Source organism: Heliangelus exortis, chromosome 9, assembly GCF_036169615.1.
Source record: "Heliangelus exortis chromosome 9, bHelExo1.hap1, whole genome shotgun sequence".
Taxonomy (NCBI): domain Eukaryota; kingdom Metazoa; phylum Chordata; class Aves; order Apodiformes; family Trochilidae; genus Heliangelus; species Heliangelus exortis.
Genome location: NC_092430.1, coordinates 18,597,230 through 18,618,839, shown reverse-complemented (window position 1 = coordinate 18,618,839; position 21,610 = coordinate 18,597,230). Strand labels below are relative to the sequence as shown.

The 21,610-nt window shown below is 45.3% G+C and overlaps 1 long non-coding RNA gene across 4 annotated transcripts in view; it reads left to right on the top strand.

Annotated features, from left to right (window-relative positions):
- Positions 1-10,607, top strand: part of LOC139799978 (uncharacterized) — a 238,213-nt gene extending 227,606 nt beyond the window's left edge. For 3 of the 4 annotated variants that reach the window (XR_011727531.1, XR_011727532.1, XR_011727533.1), the window contains exon 5: positions 9,478-10,134. This is a non-coding gene — a long non-coding RNA (uncharacterized lncRNA). Of the gene's footprint in view, positions 1-9,477; positions 10,135-10,477 lie in introns of those variants that run through there. The other variant, XR_011727534.1, reaches the window with a different exon arrangement.
- The last annotated feature ends 11,003 nt before the right edge of the window (positions 10,608-21,610 follow it).

Below are 21,610 nucleotides of genomic sequence, written 5' to 3'. Positions count from 1 at the left end.
CCCCACACTTATCAATAACAAAATGTATAAATATCAAAGTGAAGGAGCCCGAGTAAGTCTTTCTAGAAGCGAGGAGGAAGCTTAAGCAGCTTTCTTTAATGGTGATTTGTAGCTCTGTAAGGGGCACGGATAGCAAATACCCTGCAGGTGCATGTTGTAACACTGCCATCCGGACTTTAATGTAGATTACTCTCCAACTCGTTTGATCGGTCCTTTGAAACCCTTTACAATTGCCTGTGACGAACCGCCAGTCTCAGTTTTTTTTCTTTGAATAATGCCTTAAGGGTAAGTCCTCGGGGCTTTTAAAGATCTCCAGCACATTTTAAAAAAAATCATGTGAGATTTTTACTTTAGAGCGTGGGTCCGTGTCTCTCAACTTCGGGCTGTTAACAGGCTTCTTTTAAATCATTAATCATCTAATAACCACCAACTTTGCTCTGGAGAGGAGATACGAGGATCTTCTAAAGGTCTCCAAACTATTTTGTTGATTTTGGGACCATACTGTTTAAAATTTAGGAGGAAAACCCCCACCCCTCCTGCTGAAGCCCTGGAGCTAGTGGGTCTCCGCTGTTTATGGACTCTGCTGGAAGAATCTCTGCCGATGGCCTTTTCTTCCACAACCCTTGTTGTGGTTTTAGAGAGCAAACCCAAAGGGTGCTGTGGGGAGAAGCCCTGTTGGAGGGCGAGTGGAGCCCCCCGGGGGCTGTCCCCACTCCCCCACCAAACCTCCCGCACCCCGACCCTGCCCTATGATCTCCGCCCGCTGTTGTATCGGTGCCTCCTAACAAACAGTGAGCTTTTTTTCTTTTTTCTTTTTCTTTTTTTTTTTTTTTTTTTTTTTTTTTTTGAGAAAGAAAAGACAACATAGAAGATGCAATAAATCCCGCAGATGTTTCAACTCTCTTCGCAAATAACGTTTAACCTTTAATATTTATTCGTTACTATTAATTCAAAAAATAATTACTGAACTTTTGGCCCTTCAACTTCCACAAGCGGCGCTTTGTTTCTCTAAAATAAACTTGGGAGAAGCGATCCCTCCGTATCAAACTAGGGAGTTGAATTAAAGGCCCATTTGGGACACTTGAGACTACAAAGGGTTACACATAAATAAATGCCACATTTGCCTATTGCAAAAGTTTTCTCTGTCCTTTCTCAGTCACAACAGGGGAGGAAAAAGCCGTCGTTTATTATCTAGCGCTGGGCAGGAGTAGCCCCTCCAGAATGTGCTCTTAGATTTGGCCGGCAGAAGAGGGACTTTCCCCCCCCTCCCCGCCCTCAACAGCAGCTCCTTTTGTTCTCCAGATCTCTCTCCCAATTTCAAGCTTCACTTGCAGATCCTAAGTTTGTTTGTTAATGACGCTATTACCATCTGGCTCGTCCTACTTTCCAAAAGATATAAATCTCCCCAGTTTCATTGCCTACATTATCATTTAAGTGCCACCATAGCTGGAAGAAAAATATGCTTTCAAGGCTGCAAATTCTCTTGCACGGAGTAACTTCCCCGGGTGCGGAGCTGCCGCCCGCCCCGCCGGACTGCGGGCCGCTTGGCAGGGATGCCTCCAAATGGATTTCACCTTGCAGCGATGCTGGGAGACAGCACGATTTAAGTTTGCCACCCGAAACTTAAGTGAACCTTCCCTCCCCTCCGCTGCTTTTGTGACTGTTTAATGCATCTGGCTACTTTGAACCGTTATCTTCGGCGGGGAGAGGGATGCTCGCCCGCACGGCGGGGAGAGGGCAGGATGGGTCCTGCCCCTAGCAGGCTCCTGTTTACCCTTACCCAGCGTGAACCCCCGTCTCTCTGCCATAAGTACATATTCCATACGTGTGACTAAACCTTTCCCACAGGAGTCGTGCGGTAAAAGGAAGAAAAGTTTGGGCTCCTTTTGGTGCAAAGCGGTTGCAGATTTGTGTGCGTTTAAGCATAAAGGGACAGGGGGGTGGAGGGCGAGAAGGGATGGGGGAGGGAGTTGGGTCCGTTTGTGTATGGGCTCCACAATGACTCTATTTATTCGCTGCAACCAGCCTAGGCAGATTGAATAGGCGAGAGAGAGACACTCAGCCTTCCCAACGCGTGGGCTTTGTGGGATCTAGTCCCCACTAGCAGATTTCGTCTGCTAATTTCCCATTCTGCGGGACTCTCCTGCGAGGAGACACGGCTGTGCCCATCAGCTCCGTCCTCCCCAAACACCGCCCCTGTTGACAGTCTCCAAGCTCTCCGCGTAGAAGTGTAGCGAGGGGAGAAGTTTCAACATTTATCTTTTCTTTGCTGGGTGTCCGCCAGCAACGTTACTGCGGAAGAAAAAAAACCCAAAACATTTTATTTCAAGATATGTACACACACACGCATATAAACAATATTGTCAAGCGAGGGAAAAGGAACTCCTTTAATATGGGAAAGAAGCCCAGGGATTTTTTTCCCCGAGTGATCTAATTGTTATAAATAATTACGGTTGAAAAGAAAACTCACTTATTATGCACTTCCAATACTCTGACTGCATAGGAGAGAAAGGGGGCCAAACCAGTGATTAATTAATATCGCACCGGCGTAGCTGTTTTCTTGCAAAAGGCCTTTTCCCCCCTTGCTGCTGCCGAGTTATCATTCCAGCTCGAGTCATGTGTAGCCAGGAAGGGATCTTGTTTATAAATTTATATGACGACCTTTTCTTTGTGTGTGCTCTAAAGTTGATATGGACAAATTGCAGAGGTATACAATTTAAGTAGATGCACTTTTAATCACCGATCATTAAAATGGTTATGTTAAATATACTCAATTACACGCATGACTTCACCCTAACAGTACTTTCTATTCTCCCAGCTGCTCACGTATTCCTTAACTATAGTCAGCAGAAGAAACTCGATTATGCTGAATCCATACATTTCTATGGATTTCATCAGCCTAATTAATGCTTCAGTGTGGTCCATGTGTCTGAATGGTCCCTTTGCTGTTACTTGGGTAAGGAGGCAGTGTTGGAATGCAGAGGGTCTTTCTTTCAAAGATACCCATGGGGGTCACTCTAGGACTCTAATGGCAAAGGTAGCAAGTGTTAAATAGCAGAAACATGCAGAGAAAGGGAAGGCAGCGATGTAAAAGGGACATTGATACTGTAGGTATGCCCAACAGGTCAGTGATGATAATTAAAACGCTTAAAGAAGAAAAGGTAAATGGAAAGCTTCCACAATTCGCAGCCTGCTTGATTAAAAGCAACAAATCAGTCCACAGAAACGCACCTTGCTGATCCTGGCCGGGAAAAAAAAAATAAAAAAAAAGTTGATAGGAGATTTTTAGCTTAAATAAATACCAGGACTGTCTTTTCTCCGAGCGAGCGCCGCGTTTTTATGCCCCGTCTCGTCTCCTCTATTTTTCTCGTCGAAACGTAACGTGTCAGGCAGGGAGGTGCTGGGCCGGGCAGAGCCGAGCTCTCCCTCAGCGGCGTCCTGGGCACCCGCTGCCCTGGCACCCCCGGGGGTCCTTCAGCCCCCTAGGGCAGTGCAGACACACACGCAGCTGGCAGAAGCAGCTTTTCCTCTCCTCTCCCCAGCTCTCTTCTGAAATGAAGACACGATTGAAAGAAATGGGACGCGTTGCAGCTTTAGTGCAAACAGCTGCTTTTGTAACACATTTTCCCATCTTAGCATTTAGTGGGATCTAACAGGCAAGAGTGCTTCCTACTATTCAAGCAACAATTTAATCGATGTGAAATGAATCAAGATCTATTTATTTTTTGTTCCCACCTGTTGTAGTAGAAGACCATCTGATCACATCTTTCTCTGGATGCTGGGAGACATGAGGGGGAATCAGAGATCTTTCTTGTTACCCACCACTCTGCCAAAAAGGTGGTGATGGAGTCTGCATCTCCTTCCCTGTTCTTGCACAGTGCACTCTGCATCTCAGATGTCCTAACTTCAAGACAGTGTCTTGCTGCAGCCTTCATACTTAAAGCGGAGAGAAAAAGCAGGGAATATTTCAGATCTATAACTAAATTATAACCTAGGAACTTTGTGGTTGTCATGCTAATTTAATGACTTTTATAGTAAGTGTAGACTTTCTGTCTTGAAATTAGCTCTTCAAAACGCTTTGTGTAATGACAGAAACTAGACATAAGAGACAAATGCACAAGCAATAGTGGGATAATAAACTGGCAGACACTGCACCATTAAATATTAAAATGGAGAACAAAGTGCATTAAATCTCAGCAGAGATGTACATCACTGCCCAATGCCATTGGTGGATTCCTGGTCTCTAGAGTGATCCAAAAAGAGGTGAGGACAACAGCCGCCGTACCTGGGTTCACCTGGAAAACGTGCAGGTGCCAGATGTCGAATACAAAATAATATTTCTTGCTGTGTGGTGCCCCTGTGTTTCCTGGTGGTGCTTACATGTATCTGAGTGCTGTAAATATCCTGATTTTGTCAAGCTGGTTCTGCAGAGCCTGGCCCCTTCCTCAGTTCCCAGCGGGGTGTGTGTGTGTACATGCTGCGCTCACATATAAGGCTCTGAATGTATAAAGCCCCTCTGTCCTTAAGAGCATTTTTGCACCCCCATGTTATGAGTAGTCCAGCAATCTGTCCAAGAGATGGTCTTGATAACAAAGTGAAGAGTAAACCCAAACCTATAGGTGTATTGCAATCTGGGCAACTCACTCATTGCCTGTAATTGTAAATAAGGTAAGTTCACACAATGATCGAGTAACGAGGGAACAAGAGGCCTATTTTAATCAGGTGGTTATCTCTCCTTGGTGGAGATCAGAGCTCCGTTGCTCCTGGCCTTCTCATTGTGTCCCCCCTGCTGGAAATGACAGCTCCTTCAGAAATAGCCAACTTGGTCCCTGGATGGGATTTCAGCTCTTTTGCACTACACATGTACCAATTGTCATTTTACAGCTACAGCAAAACCTCTAAATTATATAAGTGTATAAACTCGGCCTCATTAAATCCCCCCTTTTGGATAGCCTCAAGGTTGGAGAGTATATTACTGTAAGCCAGAGGAGACTTAAATTATATCCAAATGGGTTTTGAAACGTAGTGGTACTTAAGCACACTCCTTGTCTCAGCTACAGAGGTTTCATTTTTCCCCTTCAGGGTGTTACAATATTACAAACGCAACAGTTTCCTTATGTCAAATCAAACGATCTGAAGTCCTATTTCTTGATTCAGCCTACGGGTCCCTTTGTGCTGGGGACAAAAACACAAAGATGTGATCAAACACCGTAGCCTGACCAAAGAGAAATTTATCGTTCATCTGAGAGAGCTTCCTAATTTGAAGCTAAACCCCTCCTCTTCCAGAAAGCATCTGAACACCCTGTGTAAGTTGTTTTCTTGTGCGTGTGCCTGTGCGCGTGTGTGTAAGCAGGAGTGTGCGGAGGGACGGGGGGGGCGAGGGCGCCGATTACTCCGCACCTTAAGGCACGCCCTGCCCACAGGTGAATTTTTCCACCCCAGCAGACACAAAAATAAATGTTTCAGTGGGAAATCGGTGCCCACGCGGGCTACCGCAGCTTCCATCGCCTCCCACGCCTCTCCTGCGTCCCAGGCCCGGGCCCCCTCCCTGACCCCCCCGAAACAGCTGGGCTGACGCCCCCTCGGCGCTGCCAGCCCAGGGGAGGGGGCAGGGCCGCTGCTGGCATCTCCCTGCAAAGCCCGGCGAGAAGGCCCCCAACGTTGGGTTTGCCAGGAGGGGGTCTCCTTCCCCCTTCTTCAGCCCTCGCAGGAGGGTCAGTGGTTTAACCAGGCGTCACCAGGACTTCGTTTTATTCCCGGCCCACTGAAGCGTGTGGCTTTTAGTGACTGATGGCCGCTGTGGCTGACTGTACGCGGCACAGTTGCTCTCACGGTGCGTGCTCCAGATGGGCACGTCCCGCAGGCTCGGGGCGGGGGGGCACGGTTTCTTCGCAAAGGCCACCGAGACACTGAGATTTGTTCTGGGTCAACTCTCCCCAAACGCCAAAGTTGGGAAACAACTTTCACAGCGTGTGTCGGGGAGGGAGGGGGCGGCAGCGGGTGCCGCGGTGCGGGGCGCCTGTGCGGGGGGCCTTCCCTGCCTGCCCCCCACCCCGCGCCCCAGCTCATCGCCCCCGTCCCTCTGCTCAGCTCTTTCTCCCCGAGCCCCGGACGCGCAGACAGCACGTTTCCAAACTTTGAAATGCCAAATCACGTTATTTCTGTGGCAGGAGGCTGCTTTCGGATCTGTGACAGCTGAGTTTTCCCTATCGATTATGTGACACTGCAGTTCATTTACACAGCTCAAAAGCTTAAAGACATTGGACGAGCCCCCGGTTTAACCCGAAATCTTAACAGAAAGTGAATCAACTTTCTGGCCAGTGTTTAAACTGATAGATCGGAACTTAATTCGGAGAGACAGAGAGGGAGAAAAACGACAGCACGGATTTATCTTGCCCAGCGTCCTTCGTTGTAACTTTAGAAACTGAGGCGCGGAAAATCCAGGGACGAAATGCTAATTAGAAGCAGCGCGTTTGGTGTCCAGATATTTTATATATTTTAGAAAGCAGCTCTTGGGGTTTTGTGCGCGTGCAGGAGGTACATGCGTGGACCGGGGCCGGCATCAGCTCCTGGCTTGGGGCAAACTCCTTGCGAGCTCAGAGACGGGGCGGCAAGGAGTTGGGGTAGGGGAAAGTATTGTCTTTTCCCTCACGGAGACGGGGTACCGTCCCCGTTATGTTGCCGGGTCCTTCCCTTGGCTTCTTTAACCGGGGGCTTTCCAGGAGCCAGCCCAACTCCTGGTCCCCGCTGCTCCCTCCCCCTGTCCTCGCCGAGGTTTCATTACTTGTTGTTAGTGCCTGGAAACAATAAAGGATGTGGGACTGGGCTTTTATTGATTATTTGTCACCCTGTATTTGTCAGTTTCAATAACTTTTCCTGAAGTTTTACTTACGGGCACTTGAGCTTTCGGATTAGGCCAGCTCTGCGGATTGCAGTGAGGGGTAATTATCCGCTGGCCTGCTTCCCCGCAGCCGCGCAGCGCAGCCGGAGAGAAAAGAGCATTAACCTATAGAATGGACAGGATTCGGCCTGAGCCCCCCCTAAAGCGCTGCCGGGGCGAAAGGATGGAGCAGCCAGGAGCTACCCGGGGCCCTGCCAGCTGCCCCCACGGCCCCCCGGGCCGCCCCCATCCCCTCTCGCCCTTCCCGAGTTGCAATGGGCCCACGGCCTCCCTCCGCCTCCCAGGTGCTTGGGGCTGGGGGCTCACAAGGGCCCTCAACGTCCTCCCCTCCTCCTGCTTTGGAGGCGAGAAATCAACCTCGGAGAGACGGGCCCGCGCCCGGGAAAAGGGGCGTGGGGGGCCCCACGACCCTGGGGCCCGAATCGGGGCTCTCTGAAGCCGCCAAATCCCCGGGATTCAATTAAAAACCTGGCTCGCGCCGCTGGCGGGGAGGCGAACCCGGGGGATTTGTATTATGAAGATCGACTCTTCAAAACTGCCCGCCTGGCATCCCGGCCGCTCTCCCGCCGGCGGAGGGGACCGGTTGTCCCGGGGCGGGCCGGCCGGAACCTCGGGGCTCGGGGGGGGGCTCGGGGTGGGCCCCACGGGCGGCGGGTTGGGAGGCACGGCGGGGAATGCGGGGACCTGCCGGGGAGGTCGGGGTGGGGCGACGGTTCCAGCGTCTCTCTCAGCCTTTTCAGAGAGGGGGGGTCAAGCCTTCCTCCAGAGGAAAGACCTTATCCGTGGCTATCATCCTCCTCTAATAACTTTCCTACATCTCCCAAGCGACGCACACTTCTCCATACGTGCTCCAGCTATACTCATTTGTAAGCACACTAAAGGCAAAGCAGCATAATCGCTCCCCGGGCTGGCAGGGTGCCTATCGTGTACAGTATAGCGTTTGATGTACTGTATCTCATACCACTGCAAGCTAAGAGACAAGCGAACACAGAGTGCCCAGTTACACAGGATTTAATTACAGCAGAATGCATTCTCCATGCTGATTAAGAGAAAAATCAATCGGAGGCTTATTTGCCACAATGAACCAATAAAAAAACAATTTATTAGAGCAATAATCTCAGCCCCAAACGGTCTAAATATTATTGTTTCAATTACATTGAGGGAATTCAGGCTGAAAATGTTACACAGAGAGCATCAGGGAGTCCTCTATGAATTCAGCAACAGTTTCTAGCCTCTTTCTACGGGGTTGCTTTCTGGCTCAAAGATCTTGGAAACAAGTGGCTGAGCCCCTCATTTCAGGTGCAGGTGTCTGAGCTGCCGTAGCACCTACAAGGCAAGATGCTCTGTGGTCCACAGCTGCCTGCGCCAAGGGGCAAACATAGCATGCAGCTTCCCAGTGGATATTAAAGATTCCCTGCTTTCCAGTGATTTATATGTGAAATTCCTAGAAGAGGGCAGGTCACACAGAAGATCTCCAAGCCAGAAGCTGAGGTAAATGCCTTGTTGTAACATCATTAGAGAAACACCATGTGATGTGCTGACAATTCTCTGGTAGGGGTGAGGGAGAAAGGCATTCCCTTGAGAGAGTGCTGAGCACTTGCTGGGATCTTGCTGGGGTGCACAGGGAGGATGAGGGGGACCACTTCCCTCCTCTCCCACGGGAAATTTCTCCCTTCTTCTCCCGACAGACTGGCAGTTTGCAGGGTCCTCCCCTGGGAACTCGGTGGGAGGCTGGAGGGTGCCCAAGCAATGCAGCACTGGTGGGCCAGGGCATGCTGGGAACTGCAGGGTCCCCGAGAGCTTCAAGTCTGTGACTCAGGGGACGCTGATTTTGCTTTGCAGCTTTCTGTAACTCCAGTCATCTCTGTCCCAAACCGGAGAGGACCTCATTTCCTGCTCAGTGCTCTGCCAACCACAAGGTCTTTTCACAAAGCTGCCAGGGGTGCCTGGCTGTGGGAAGGACAGTCAGTGTTTGTCACCAGGGAATGAGCTGGCATCATAGCTCTAATCTGAGTCAACAACCTGGCTACCCCTAAGCATGACTTCATAAATCATGTTATCTAATTGAAAGACACACGCTTATATATACAGTGTTGTTCAGCAAGGATGAAAAAAAATGTAAAATGCAATAAACACTTATTTTCATCCCACTGGCCTATTAATCAGTCACCAGATTATTTCATACAGGAAATAAAGGGAAAACATAAAACCATCTTGTATAGCCATAATAAAATCACAAATTCATCTCTTCATGAGAGGCTTAGCCTTTTTCTAACACATCCCTGAGAAAAGGAAATGAAATTGTTTTCACGTTTAGTTCAGAATTGCACTATTAGAATGTGTCTGTGTATCTGTTTAGCATTGAGCATATGATATGTCAAAGTAATTGAATCAATTTTGAAAGGAAAAAGGTTCCTTTACTATGCCTATATTCACTTTTTAAAATGTTGGTTAATACACACAAGCTGGCCTGCCTTCCTCTCATCCTTCCAGCAGAAATGAAAAATAAATCTGTGACAAAAGATCAGTTATTGCTTTTCACACCCAAATCTCCTGCTTTGTTTTTTCACCCACAGGGTCTGCAGGATCTCCCCCTGTGAGAGGCAACTCAGTGCGGTCCCCTCTGTCATCTCAGCACTGCCAGAGGAGAAGCCCAGGAGGAGCACAGAGCTGTGGCTGAGCAGCAATTTGAATATTCATATTTAACTCTTCAAACAACAGAAGATACTTCAAAACCATATGTGAGACAAAATGACATTAAACTTTCAACCATTAAACCACTGCTTAGCTGTACTCCAGAGAGGAGCAGTCCATAACAAACAGGGAATTCTGATTGACATTTTGCCATCAGAAGCCCTTCAGTCAGATTTTTCCAGCTATAACACAGTGTACTCTTCTGTGCTCCCTTTTGCAAGATGCTATTTCAAGTATAGAAGCATGAGGAAAATTTACATAAAAGCTTCATATATAATATGTGATTGCTCTGAAATTAAGGAGCACCACTTTTCCCCTTGTTCTTTCAGAATGAAGAGTCCACTATGTTTTCTTGTTTACTTAGTGCACTTTCTGATCCCTTGATGCGTTTCAAGCCTTTTCTGTCAGCATCATGAGACCTTGCTTACCTGGTACATTTTATGTGTGAAATTATAAGTGTTCAGAGTGCCTGAAAACAAACAACAATAATGATATCTGACAACTTTTTTCTTTTTTTCATCTTCCTTTTTTTTTTTTTTTTTTTTTTTTTTTTTTTTTTTCTTCTCTTCTCAAATAATATTTCATGGTACATTAAATGGGTTATGCAGTCTCTTCTTGAGAGACCCAAGCAACATATCGAGGCATGCTTAATGTTTTCATCCAGCAGCTATTTTTCAAAAGGAAAAAAAGCCAAAGGCAGTCTGGAATCCTTCCTTGAGCCTTTTCTCAGTTTGTTCTGAACTTGATAAGGAATAATTTGGAGACAAATACAGAAAGAAAAATAAATATTATTTCACAATGAAGCTTTTAGTGTGTCATTTGTGTTTGTAGGCAGATACTAGAAATGCTACTTGTTAAATCCACTGAATATTGCTTTTTCAGAAGTCAAAATGTTTCCAGCCAAACTGCTTTCTCAATGGTCGTTTCGGATGTAGCAGTAAGAGCCAGAGCAGCCCAAGGAGAGATGCAAACAATTAAAACATTTATGTATTTGATTTTTGATAGACATCTCTACAAGGTAGGTTTTACCATTTTTTTTCTTCTTTTTTTTTTTTTTTTTTTTTTTTTTTTCAGTAAGAAGGATAAGCTTGGAGTGCCCAGTCACCGTGGTAACTGCCAGAAAAATTCTCCTGAAGTTTGAAGAGGTCAGCTAACGGGGTCAACAACTCTGGCCTCTCCCTGAGCTGGGCCTGGCAGGCTCCATCCTGCGGTTGGGGTGTTAGAGCAGGCTGAGCCCTGGGAGGTGGACCATTCCAGCTCTGATATAAATTTTTTGAGTCAGTTCACGGCCTGGACTCTCCAGGTGGCCTCCAAAATCGATTGTGACCTTGTGACCCTGTCTAACGGAGGCATAGCATCCAACCTAAGTAAGGATTTAGCCAGGAACGACAGCTTTCCACTGAGTGTTATTGGGGACAGTACAAACAGTTTGGGAAGCAAGGAGGTAGGTAAGAGAAGTAGAGGTCATTAAAAGCATATTAAAAAACTATTTAAAAAATCCTTGTTAGTGGAAAGCTTTTATTAGCAGTTACCATTCCTTAAATAAACTCATCTGGCAACTATTTTTTTCCTTCCCTAACAACACTGTCGTAAGTAACTCTATGCATTGATATATGAAAAACTGGAACTTTGTGTACTCCAAACCAAACTAAGATTTTATCTGGCTTTGTATTTTGAACTTGTAAATGAAGCCTCTGACATGTGTTAAACTAGATGTGAAGCTTTTTTTTCTCTTAATATCATAAAACTAAGAGGCTGCTTATTCAAGCAGGTTGTTCATTCTAGGAAGTAACTTCTCTAATAGGTACATTCTTTTTAGATAATAAAGGCTCTTAATCCATGTAACTTTATTTTTAAACCAGGAAATTATGTATCACTCACAATATTATGGAATGAAAGTGTGAGAGTTTCACAGGCTAGTTCCTTTGCTGATTTGTGATACAAGTAGATGAGCCACAAATTTGGTTCTGCATTTTTGTAGAAGAAAACTATGGTCATGTTAGTATCGTATTTATAAAGAATATGATTTCCCCCCCCTTTTATGATTTTAAGCAACAAACTCTGTGGGGGAGGGAGAGATTGCTATCAGATTTAGAAACTTGCCCTTCTGAGCAAGTGGATTTGCTCTTCAATTTTATTCCCACTCCTACAAAACTTCATCTCCCCATGCATTGCTCACATGAGTAATTTGTAGTCATCAGATGAGTAAGTGGAACTACACCGAGGAACAAAGTCCAGTCTCCCAGGTGGAAAATGTGCTCAGACTTTAACTGACTTTAAAATTGCTCTGAAGGAAGAAAATTGCATTAAGACTTTCTCCCAGTCCTAGAAAAATTATGCAAACTTATCTCGGTGGGAATCTTGCCCAACCACTTCTTGTGCCTCACAGGAGAGTTCTGGCTCTGACGTCCTTCTTCCCAGTCACCTGTTGAGCTGTTCCCCTGAGGTTGGAAGGGCTACGCAGAGATGGAGCTATAAAATATGGTTCAAGAGTGTCTGAGCCTTTCTACATCCCAGATATCTCTGTACCTCTGAGAAGTCCCAGAGGTCACAGCAGCAGGAGCCTCTAGCTTTTACTTAGAGTAACACCTTCCTCTGCAGAAAGTCCCCCCAAACCCACTGATGCCTGTTGGCCAAGGGCCCACCTTGCAGGTTGGTGTAATCTGCTCTGGTGGGATTATTTGAAGAGCAGGGTATTAATTTTGAGGTTTAAGAAGGGAGACGGAACTGTGCCCTAAAATAATTTAAGGCCAGACCCACACCTGCAGATATTAGTGGTGACACTCTGCTCAGTTCCATGCTGAATACTAAGCATTGTTGAGTAGTTGTTTTTTAACAGACCAAAACAATTTATTCACCTTCACAAGCATGTTGATGCAGGAAGCTTGGCAAGATAGCTTGCAGCCCTTGGTGAGGACATTTACTTGTTTTCCAGAAAAAAAAAAAAACCAAAACAAAAACCACAGAAAGAAACCCAGACCACATTTAAAAATAGGAAGTGTGAATCGTCAGTATTTTCAAAGGCATCTGCAGATTTTTTTTGCAGAATTTTTTATATATACTTAGGTCTCCTTTGTTAGGAGTGCACCAGTTCTACCTGAAAAACAGATCACATCTAAAACAGATTAAACAACTATTCCACTGGAACTTTTGGACAAATATTGCCCCAAACTTTCCTCAAAACCTCAGGTTTCGAGTGAGATATTGTTGGCAGAAGGAATGATAATGGAGTCTCAAGGGCTTTGACTTGCTGCAAGTTCCATAGAGTTGATTTCTGTCAATCCCATTGAATTTATAATCAACTGCAAGCCTGCAAATGTCACTTGAAAAAGATCTTGGGCTTGCATGTTGTGTACCTCTTCACCTTTTTTTAGTTTGTCCCTGGTACAGCTGGGATGTGGAGGGCTTAGAGGTGCATGTTTGCAGTAGCTTCAGTGGTATTATTCATCTTCCTCGTCCCTTTCAGCTCAGATTCATTTGGTTCTTGAAATATTTTCTGAAGTGCAGGCTCTTTTAACGTGGTGAAATATATGAATGGGCTTAAAACAGTGTTAGAGACAAGTGGCCAAAATCGCCAAAGGCTTTAGACTGGTGGTCCCCAGCCTCTTCTACATGGATCACTGATAATCCATGAGGCCCTGGCAAGTTTGCTGCAGGTGGTCTGTGGAGTTGTATTAAATAATAACGTTCATAGTCTTCAATTAAAATTTTGATGAGAAGAATGTGTGGCAGTCTGCAAGAAAATCTGAGGGCTGAGAGTGATCTACTAGCCTGAAAGCTCTGAGGATGTCTGCATTACTAGAACGCATCTCAGCCTGTGGTCCGTGATGTATTAGGAGGCATTTTGAGAATGTTTTCAAATTAAATATGTGCCCAGTTAACTGAACTCACTTTATTACTCAAGCAAGCAAGCAAAAGAAAAACAACAAAATAAAATTAATAAAATAAAAGTAATAAAGGAGCACTGAAATTTCATCCTGGTTTGTGTTTGCTTGTACCTACAGCTCACACCAAGAAATGCAGCCTAGAAAGTGACATGTGGTCCCAGCCTGGATCAGGCCCGGTGAAGGTCCCTGTGTTCTGGAGGAAGCAGAGAGGGGAAGCAAGCACCAGGACTTAGAGGTGTGCTGGCAGAAGGTCCTGAACAAGTGCCACATTTCCATCTCCTTTTACCTCTCCTCTCTGCTTTGAGTGTCTGCACGGCTGGCGTGCTGAGGAAAAGTCAAACTAATTCTGATGCTTTCCCCTATTCCGGGCAGACTAAGTCAGAGAAAGCACTTACGGCAGCTTTTGTAGAAGGGTTACAATATAGGATGATACTTTAGGAGCTACAGGAAGTTTTTAATGCTTCCCTGCCTACGGGACTGTCATTTATAGACCTGCTATTGTCTCATTTTTATAAGGATGTTTCATTACATTAAGATTCCAAGAGCAACCAGACTTTGCCATTGTTCACAGCTATTTCAGTTTGTGTCTTAATGCACATCTAATATTCTGTTTGTGCTTTCACTGCTCTTCTATGCAACAGACTGTACCTACACACTGGTTTAGGTGACATAATGCTAAAACATTAATTTCTGTGTTTCTTTTTTTGTCCTGATTTGTCTGCGCATCTTGATTTTGCATTAATTTAGTTCATTACAGGCAACATGGTAAAGCACATGGAACTTTCTGCAGTTAGATTGCCATTTCACATTCAGTTCTTATTTGATGAACAGGCATGCTGTCTTATAAAATAACTTCTATATGTTGTTTTTCCACAAGATTAAATTCTTTTTATTAAAAATGTATTACCATACAGCAAGAATTAATTCAGCCATGAGCAGACAAAAGGAAGTGTAGATGATTTTGGATATATAAAAGTTAGCTTGAGGTTAGTGGTGGTTTAATTACAGGATTTTTCATTGCTGTTCATACAGACAACCATTGTTTTCTTCTTTGATTTATCTCCAGCTCAGCCCCCTTCAGAACCCCATTTCTGGCAATCTCAGCAACACGTGGGGGTCTAGCAGCTTCTGCAGACATTGCCATCTTCCCTGCACTGCTCCTTCTGCACAGTTACAGCAGCTCCACATCCTGTCATTTTTCGGAAGCCCTTAAGGATGCCTTTCCTTCATCATCTGCCTCATGGTTCTTCCAGAATCAGAAGCCTTTGCCAAAGTTTTTCAAACCAATCTAGAAGCAGATACTGAAATGAAAGCAAGTGTTCTGAAGCTGTTTTTCTGCCATACCTCGGGCAGATTACAGACCTTCCGCAGAGCTCAGCTGGAGAATAATAACAACTTTGAAAAGTGCTTTTATACATCTGAAAGATTTAATGAAAATTAAAAACTCTCTCGATATTGTCAGCCTGGCTGTATCTTACACTCTCCACCTTCTCCATGGCTGTCTTTTAGCTGCTGAAGATTTGCTGATAAGCCTTTTAGAGTCAGGCTTCTGCTTCATGCCTTGCATATAGAAGAATCAGAATGGTTCAGGTTGGAAGTAACCTTGAAGATCATCCTGTTGAACCTCCCCCCTACCCTGCATAGGCAGGGGCATTTTGGCTTTTAAATTACCCTTATGTTCATAACACACATAGCAGGGCTAATATATATTTTTTTTCCACACGTGTTCTCACTTTGCTGAAAAAAACAACCCTTGAACAAACAACAGACAGCTCGATGATGCACGGTCTGGAGTGGTGGTAACCTCGGTGTGTTCTGAGCAGCACCCAGCTTTATCCTGGACATTAGTGAGCTCTGGACTGTGTGCCCAGTTCCTTCCTGAGCCCCCGTTCCGCTGTGTGTAGCAGTTCCTCTGCCTGGTGAGTTGCTCTTGTACTTTCCACTTATGTAACCCATGGGGTTTGTGAATATGTGAATTTAACAGCTGGCAGTGTCAGCAGTGGGTTGGGGTTGGGGGGGGCTATGTGGTGTTTTGTATTTTTTTTTTTTTTTGGCAAGCTGGCATTACTCATCAGTCTCATGGTAGTTTTGTTTGAAAAATGCTTGTGTTAGAAAAAGTGGATTTATCAGCTCAGCACTGTATGGTGCTCGCATGCAGCACAACAAAAGACAAGTGCTCATTTCAGTAACGCTTGCAGCATTTCATGGGGCCCCCAAATAGGCTGAACAAGGCTTCTCTGGCAACTAACCTCAAGTACAGTGGGAAACTGTTAAAGTGGCAGTGTCACTGCCTGGAAAAGGGATTCAGCTTTCTTCCAGCCTTTATTGCTGCTTTTTTGTTTGTTTGTGTTGTTTGTGTTTTGTTTTGTTTTGTTTTCTTGGTAAAGACTATGAACTACATTAGGAATTTCACTGAATACTGGAGAAAAAAAGAGGCCTAACTGAAAATACCAGGCTCTTAGAAGTGATTTTTTTCTCCTGGCTTCTTGGAGTATAGACCAAACAGTCTGCCCTTCCTAAAGTGGGTGTGTTTTATGGGGAAAAATTGATACTTGCAGCTTTTTAAAGTAATACTAAGAGTCAGTCATGCTACAGCCTCTCAGGGAGACCTCATTCCCTGTTTAAATGAGCTTATTTTCAGAATGATTTGCTGCACTTACAATTTCTTTTGTTATAGCTCTTCCAGAATGTAAATACTACCTGGAGAGTTTTCTGTATTTGATCGGATGTGTCAGGTGGCTAAAATCGTGTTTTAAAACCAGTATTATATACTGCAAATGTGTCAAACCCTGTTTTCACATATATTTAAAACAAATGTATTTTTCAGTATTTATTTACGTATTCTCTCTGTTTATATGCCAAACAGATGGTGAAGGTAAACCAGTGAGTTTCATTTTTGCTAAAAAAAAATTGTCTTTCACATTTTCAGGTTCTCACATACTGGCTACAACTTCCATGTGATGAAGATCAGATGGAGATACTTGAAGAGATCTTTGTCATTAGCTGTACTGTAAAATGCAGGTTGTGGCCTAATTGTTCTTGTGTGGTCTCTGTAGCTGCACGGTGAATCTACTACTTACTTCTACTCAGGTATCCAACAGGAGTTAGAGATGGGTAAAACACAGCTTCAGAGATTATAAATTAGTTCTATTTTTAACTTTTATTTCCTAAAATGTGATTGTTTACTATAAGTTTCTTCCAGACAACTGTATTTAGAGGACGTACAATTTTAAGGCTACACAACAGGCAAGTGAACACACCCACACTCACACCCACACCCACACTCACACCCACACTCACACCCATACCCACACCCAAGTGTTTCCATGTGCTCACCTCTCACAAGTATGGGTGCTCCAGACATTGTTGTGAGGAGGAACAGGTGCACACAGCTCCTATCTCATCCAGTGATTCACCCTGGAGATCTGTGGCTGTGGACAACTCTCTGCTCGTCCAAGGACAGAGATTTGTGGTTATTGGCTGCTGGAAAGCCCTTATGCACCAGAAGCTTGCTGTGATTCACTTGTTGGCTTTTGAACTTGTCTGAAGCCAGTGCTTGTGATACCTGGTAAGACTTCTGAGTTTCAGCTTTGCACCCAGAAAACTGGGTACTTCCTAGAGTGTTTCCAAAGTAGTGTGGACAAATTGGAGACTCTTGGTCATTATCCAGACCAGGTACAGATAACATATCAAAATGATGCTACATGGAAGATGTTCAGGAGTTCTTTCTCCCCTGACTGCAGTAAATTTGAAAGTTATGGAGATGCACCAAGAACAGGCTGGAGAACCAGGCTTTGAAAACATAGAAACTGTTAAAGACCTTTCATCACTGATGCTCTGATGTCCTCTATCTTGTTCCCACCCAGAGCAAAGCTGTGCAGAGACTGTTCACTGCTCCCTCAGGACTGCTAGGGAATGATGTTTCTTTTATGACTCACTGTACCTTCATGTTAGCTCATAGCTCATCCTCTGGTGCCTGGCAGAGCCCTCGGGGCCAGGTACATCACAAGATCCCAGTGAAAGAGTAACTCAGAAATGCAGTTGGAAAAGCCATGAGGAGGTTATCTCTAACCATGTAAAGGTGGATGTGGCTGTTTCAGCAGTAGAGTAGATAATGAAACATTTCTCCCATAGCTACTGCAGCAAAGTTGTGGTGGTTGGCTTGAGGGACAGGGACCTAGGAGACTGGGATGTCTCAGCTGAAACTGCTTTAAGCCTTGACTTGATGGATGAGATCTTGAACATAAGCAGAGCCTGTGACAGCAAAGGCTTTATAAAAGCAACAGTGCCAGTTTAAAACCAACCTCCTGCATTACTATCAGCCCCAGCAGTTGTAATGTAATCCATCAGGCCAAGCCAGACAGTAAACAAACTCCTGCTTTCTGAACAGGTTGCACCAGGGAAATGCTCCTAACTGGGAATTACAGTGGATACTTGTGCTAAGTGAGCTGTGCTGCTATTGAAAGACTTGTGAAAATGGACAGGCTCCTGTGACTGTTAATTCTCTTTACTCTCCACTGTTTTTTCCTTCTAAATCCAAAACAAGGTAGGGGAAAAATGTCCCTAATAAGCCTGTACAGTTTAGTTGGATCGGGCCTGATCTGGCCCCTGGAACTTCAGTGGGGTCTGTTGCTGGGTTTCCCTGAGTCAGAGTGAACAATCCTACTCCAGCAGAATGTGTAGAGGAATGGCCTGAGCATGCATACACAGCCCCATGTTTGAGGCACTCAGGTGCTAAGTATGAGGTGGAGGGCGTGAGCTTGTGTTAAGGCCACCTGTGCCCAATTAGAGTTTGCCTCAGCTGCACATGAGCAGGACTGGGGGGCCAATAAAAGGTGAGCTCCAAACACACATTCAGTTCACTCTGGAGCAGCCAAAGGAGGAGGTCAGCTGAGTCTGGAGCAGAAGCACCAAATGAGGCTAAGCCAAGTCTGAAGGCAGCAAGATGGGAGCACTGACCGTGCACCTTGGTGAGAACACCTCTGTGACTTCGGAGTGCTGTACCCCAAGAAAGGTTCGTCTGCTTCCTACTGTTTCAAAATTGCCAAGCCTGGAAGTGGCATTTAATATTGTTCCCAAGGAAGATGCTTCCCTGCTCTTCTGTTGAGTTCCCAGTATATCTCCAGTGGGCAGTATGAACTAAAGGGCTTCTTCCCTGGCTACAGTATTGGTCACTTTTTCTTGCTGAAACAACACTGCCCAAGTCTCTCCAGACAGCACACCCAGACCGTCTCTGGCTGTTCTCTTTGTTCCAGCTGAACAGAGGTTAACTGCACCATTTTAGGTCATCTTGGTGTTACTGCCTGACTCTCTGGCATAAAAGTAATCAAGGTGCATCTGTCTGAGTCTGGACCTGGATGAGTATTATGGGCTTGGCAGGCGCTAAGACTCATTGCAGAGCCCTTGGAGTGTTCAGACCATGCAGAGGTCAGGTACTCAGGTACCAGCAGCCCATCTTTGCTCCAGTGTTTCTCTTTCCCAGCCTGGGTCCCATCCTGCCCCAGAGACCCTCTCCCCCCTCCCCATGCTCAAGCTCTGGTTACTCATGAGTTATGATAACATATAAGCAGCTTAGAGAATTCTTATCGGAATAAGTTGAACACAATGCAACATTTAACTCTTAATGACAGCCACCTCTGACTGTGAGTGACATATTATAAATTATGTTTGAACTGGATCTTTTTTTTTGGAGGCAGATATTCCCTCTGCCACCCAGTCAGCCCTGTAACGTTGCATTTGTGGCCTTAATCCCACTTGGATGTGTGCCCTGCTGCCTCCACTTTCCGTCACTTGGGTACTTTAGTATTCTTGAACAAGTGAACAATCTTTGTTTCTGTACCTTATTAGGCCAAAGACCATAGCAGCTAGCGATGGCATCAGCAGGCCCTGCAGGCAGGATTCTCTGCAGACACAGCCAACCTCCAACAAACCCCTTTTTATCCTCCTGTTTCTAGGAAGAATTATGATGGTGGTGCCCTGCTGTTGATCAGTCAAATCTGTGGTAGGCCTAGAGATAAGTCCTGTAAGTGTGGTGTACTGTAAAACAGCGGCTCCCATTCATTAGTAGCTTGTGTGTAATAAACCACCCAAAGGAGGGGGGTGGGTAGGGAGAGGGACGAGCAGCTGCAGCATGCAGGAACAAACAACACAACTCATTCTTGGGAGCCAAAACTTTCTAATTTGCTGCCGGGCTGCTGGGAGCACTCAAATTCTTTCTGATAATACGCTCGTGCCCTCGGTGCCTCTCCCTGTCTTTCCAGAGTCCTGCTCTCTCAAGGTCCCTGGGATAGTTTTGCTTTAAACCCAAAACACAGAGGTTAGTTGAACAGGGAGGAGGGGGAGCATGTTGGCCACCCAATGTTTGCAGGCTCCAGCAGACAAATGGTTCTGCTGGGGAAGGGCTGTTGCACATATCTGCTTGTGCAGTGAGTAAACAAAGCATCACATGGGCTGCAGAGCAAGCACGGGACACGAACCAAACCCATGGGTAGTTTGGGAGCACTTGGGAGGAGCAGGGTATCTCGGATGTTGTTATTGATTTAGAGTCTGGTGGAGTATATAGAAACTTGTATCTCCCAAGAAGCAACCCCAAAACAAACCTCAAATAACTGAAAAATTGTTTGGCCTAATTTCTACTGGCTTATTTTCTTTGTTTGTTTTGCTTTGTTTTTTCACAAGTTTAAACATTTAAATGAGTGTAATATTTCGCTGATGCACTGCATTGGAAGCTGCTATAGACAGCGTGAGTTTAAATGGAATCTGCTAAGATGTTAAATGTGTTGAGATGTCAGTAGTTCCTAATACTTGCATAGCTGTGACTATGCTGGTGCTATAGGACCTCAGCCTTGGACCCTCTAGCTGCCTGTAGGACGTTTCAGAGCAGGAACTGAAATGATTGCATGTTGCACAACTGCTCTTGTAGACCATCTCTTTGTGCTGAAGTTTGTACTGTTTCAAGAAAACTAAATTATTTTCAGTTAGATGCTGTTCTGGAGGACCACTGTACCCTTGCAGGAGATGACAGTGACTGCTTTTTCACAGGGATGTGCCAGGCTGTGACTGTGCTTGGACTGTCTCCTAATGTTTGTATAGACAAGGGCTACTTAAATGGCAAATTCAGGCTTGGGCCAAACTGCAGCTACTGTTTATGCAGACAAGGCAAAGTCTCAGATTTGAGGTTTGCCACTTTCCTGAAGGAGATCTATCTTTCTTTCTCCTCCCCTGACCTCCTGGGGAGCTGTGCTGTGGTGTGCCAGTCTTAAGCTGAGAGGCTCATCTGAAGTGAGAGGTTCATCTGCTGGACTGCTGCTCAGTAAAGTTACCCAGGGGGCTGAGGTAAAAAGGTCTCAAAGAGCCCGTGCATGCATCCACAAAATTGTGCTAACTAAGTCTGGGCACAAAATGATTTTGTCATCTTCTGAAACTTTAGGTAGAGAAATTTACGAGTTGCAATCGTGTCATTTTGGCATTTTTGACAGAGTCAAAATAATTTGGCTTTTTGATTTTCCTTCCCCAAACTTAGATAGGTGAGTAGTTAGGTAGATAACTTTATAATCTAAATTCTCTGGTCAGTGCCCATTTCCAGCGTGGAGCCTGATCTCACTGCCACTTGCTGTTTCCAGGATGTTCAGCAAGGGTTGCAGTGAGAAGGACTTTATGGGAATCTGTCCGTTACTTCCCAAAGAAAATAACAAAGGGAACAACTCTGGTATTTGCCGTGTGCCTTCACTGGTTAAGCAGCTGGGTCTGTAGCAGAGAACTGCCAACTGGAAAACAGTCTTTGTGCATTTCATGTGAAATAATGTTATACATCATACAGGAGTTATCAAGAGTGAAGCACTTTCTGGACAGACCTGATCCCCTGACAGGGAGACAGTTACCTACCTGTGACCATGGAAATTATAGATGAGACCAACAAAGTGAGTGAATCTGCTGGGTAGGTATGAAATCAGGGGAGGGAGGTTTTTTCTGAGGGTTTGAGCCTGTCTCCAGCACCAGCAAAGCCATGTAATCCTTCTCTTTGCAATTAGAGCTGCAAAATAACCCTCAGGCCAGAGCACTCACGCAAGGAGCAATTAGACAAGCTAGACAATGGGGAAAGCTAAAAAAAGTAAATAATCTGCCTTCA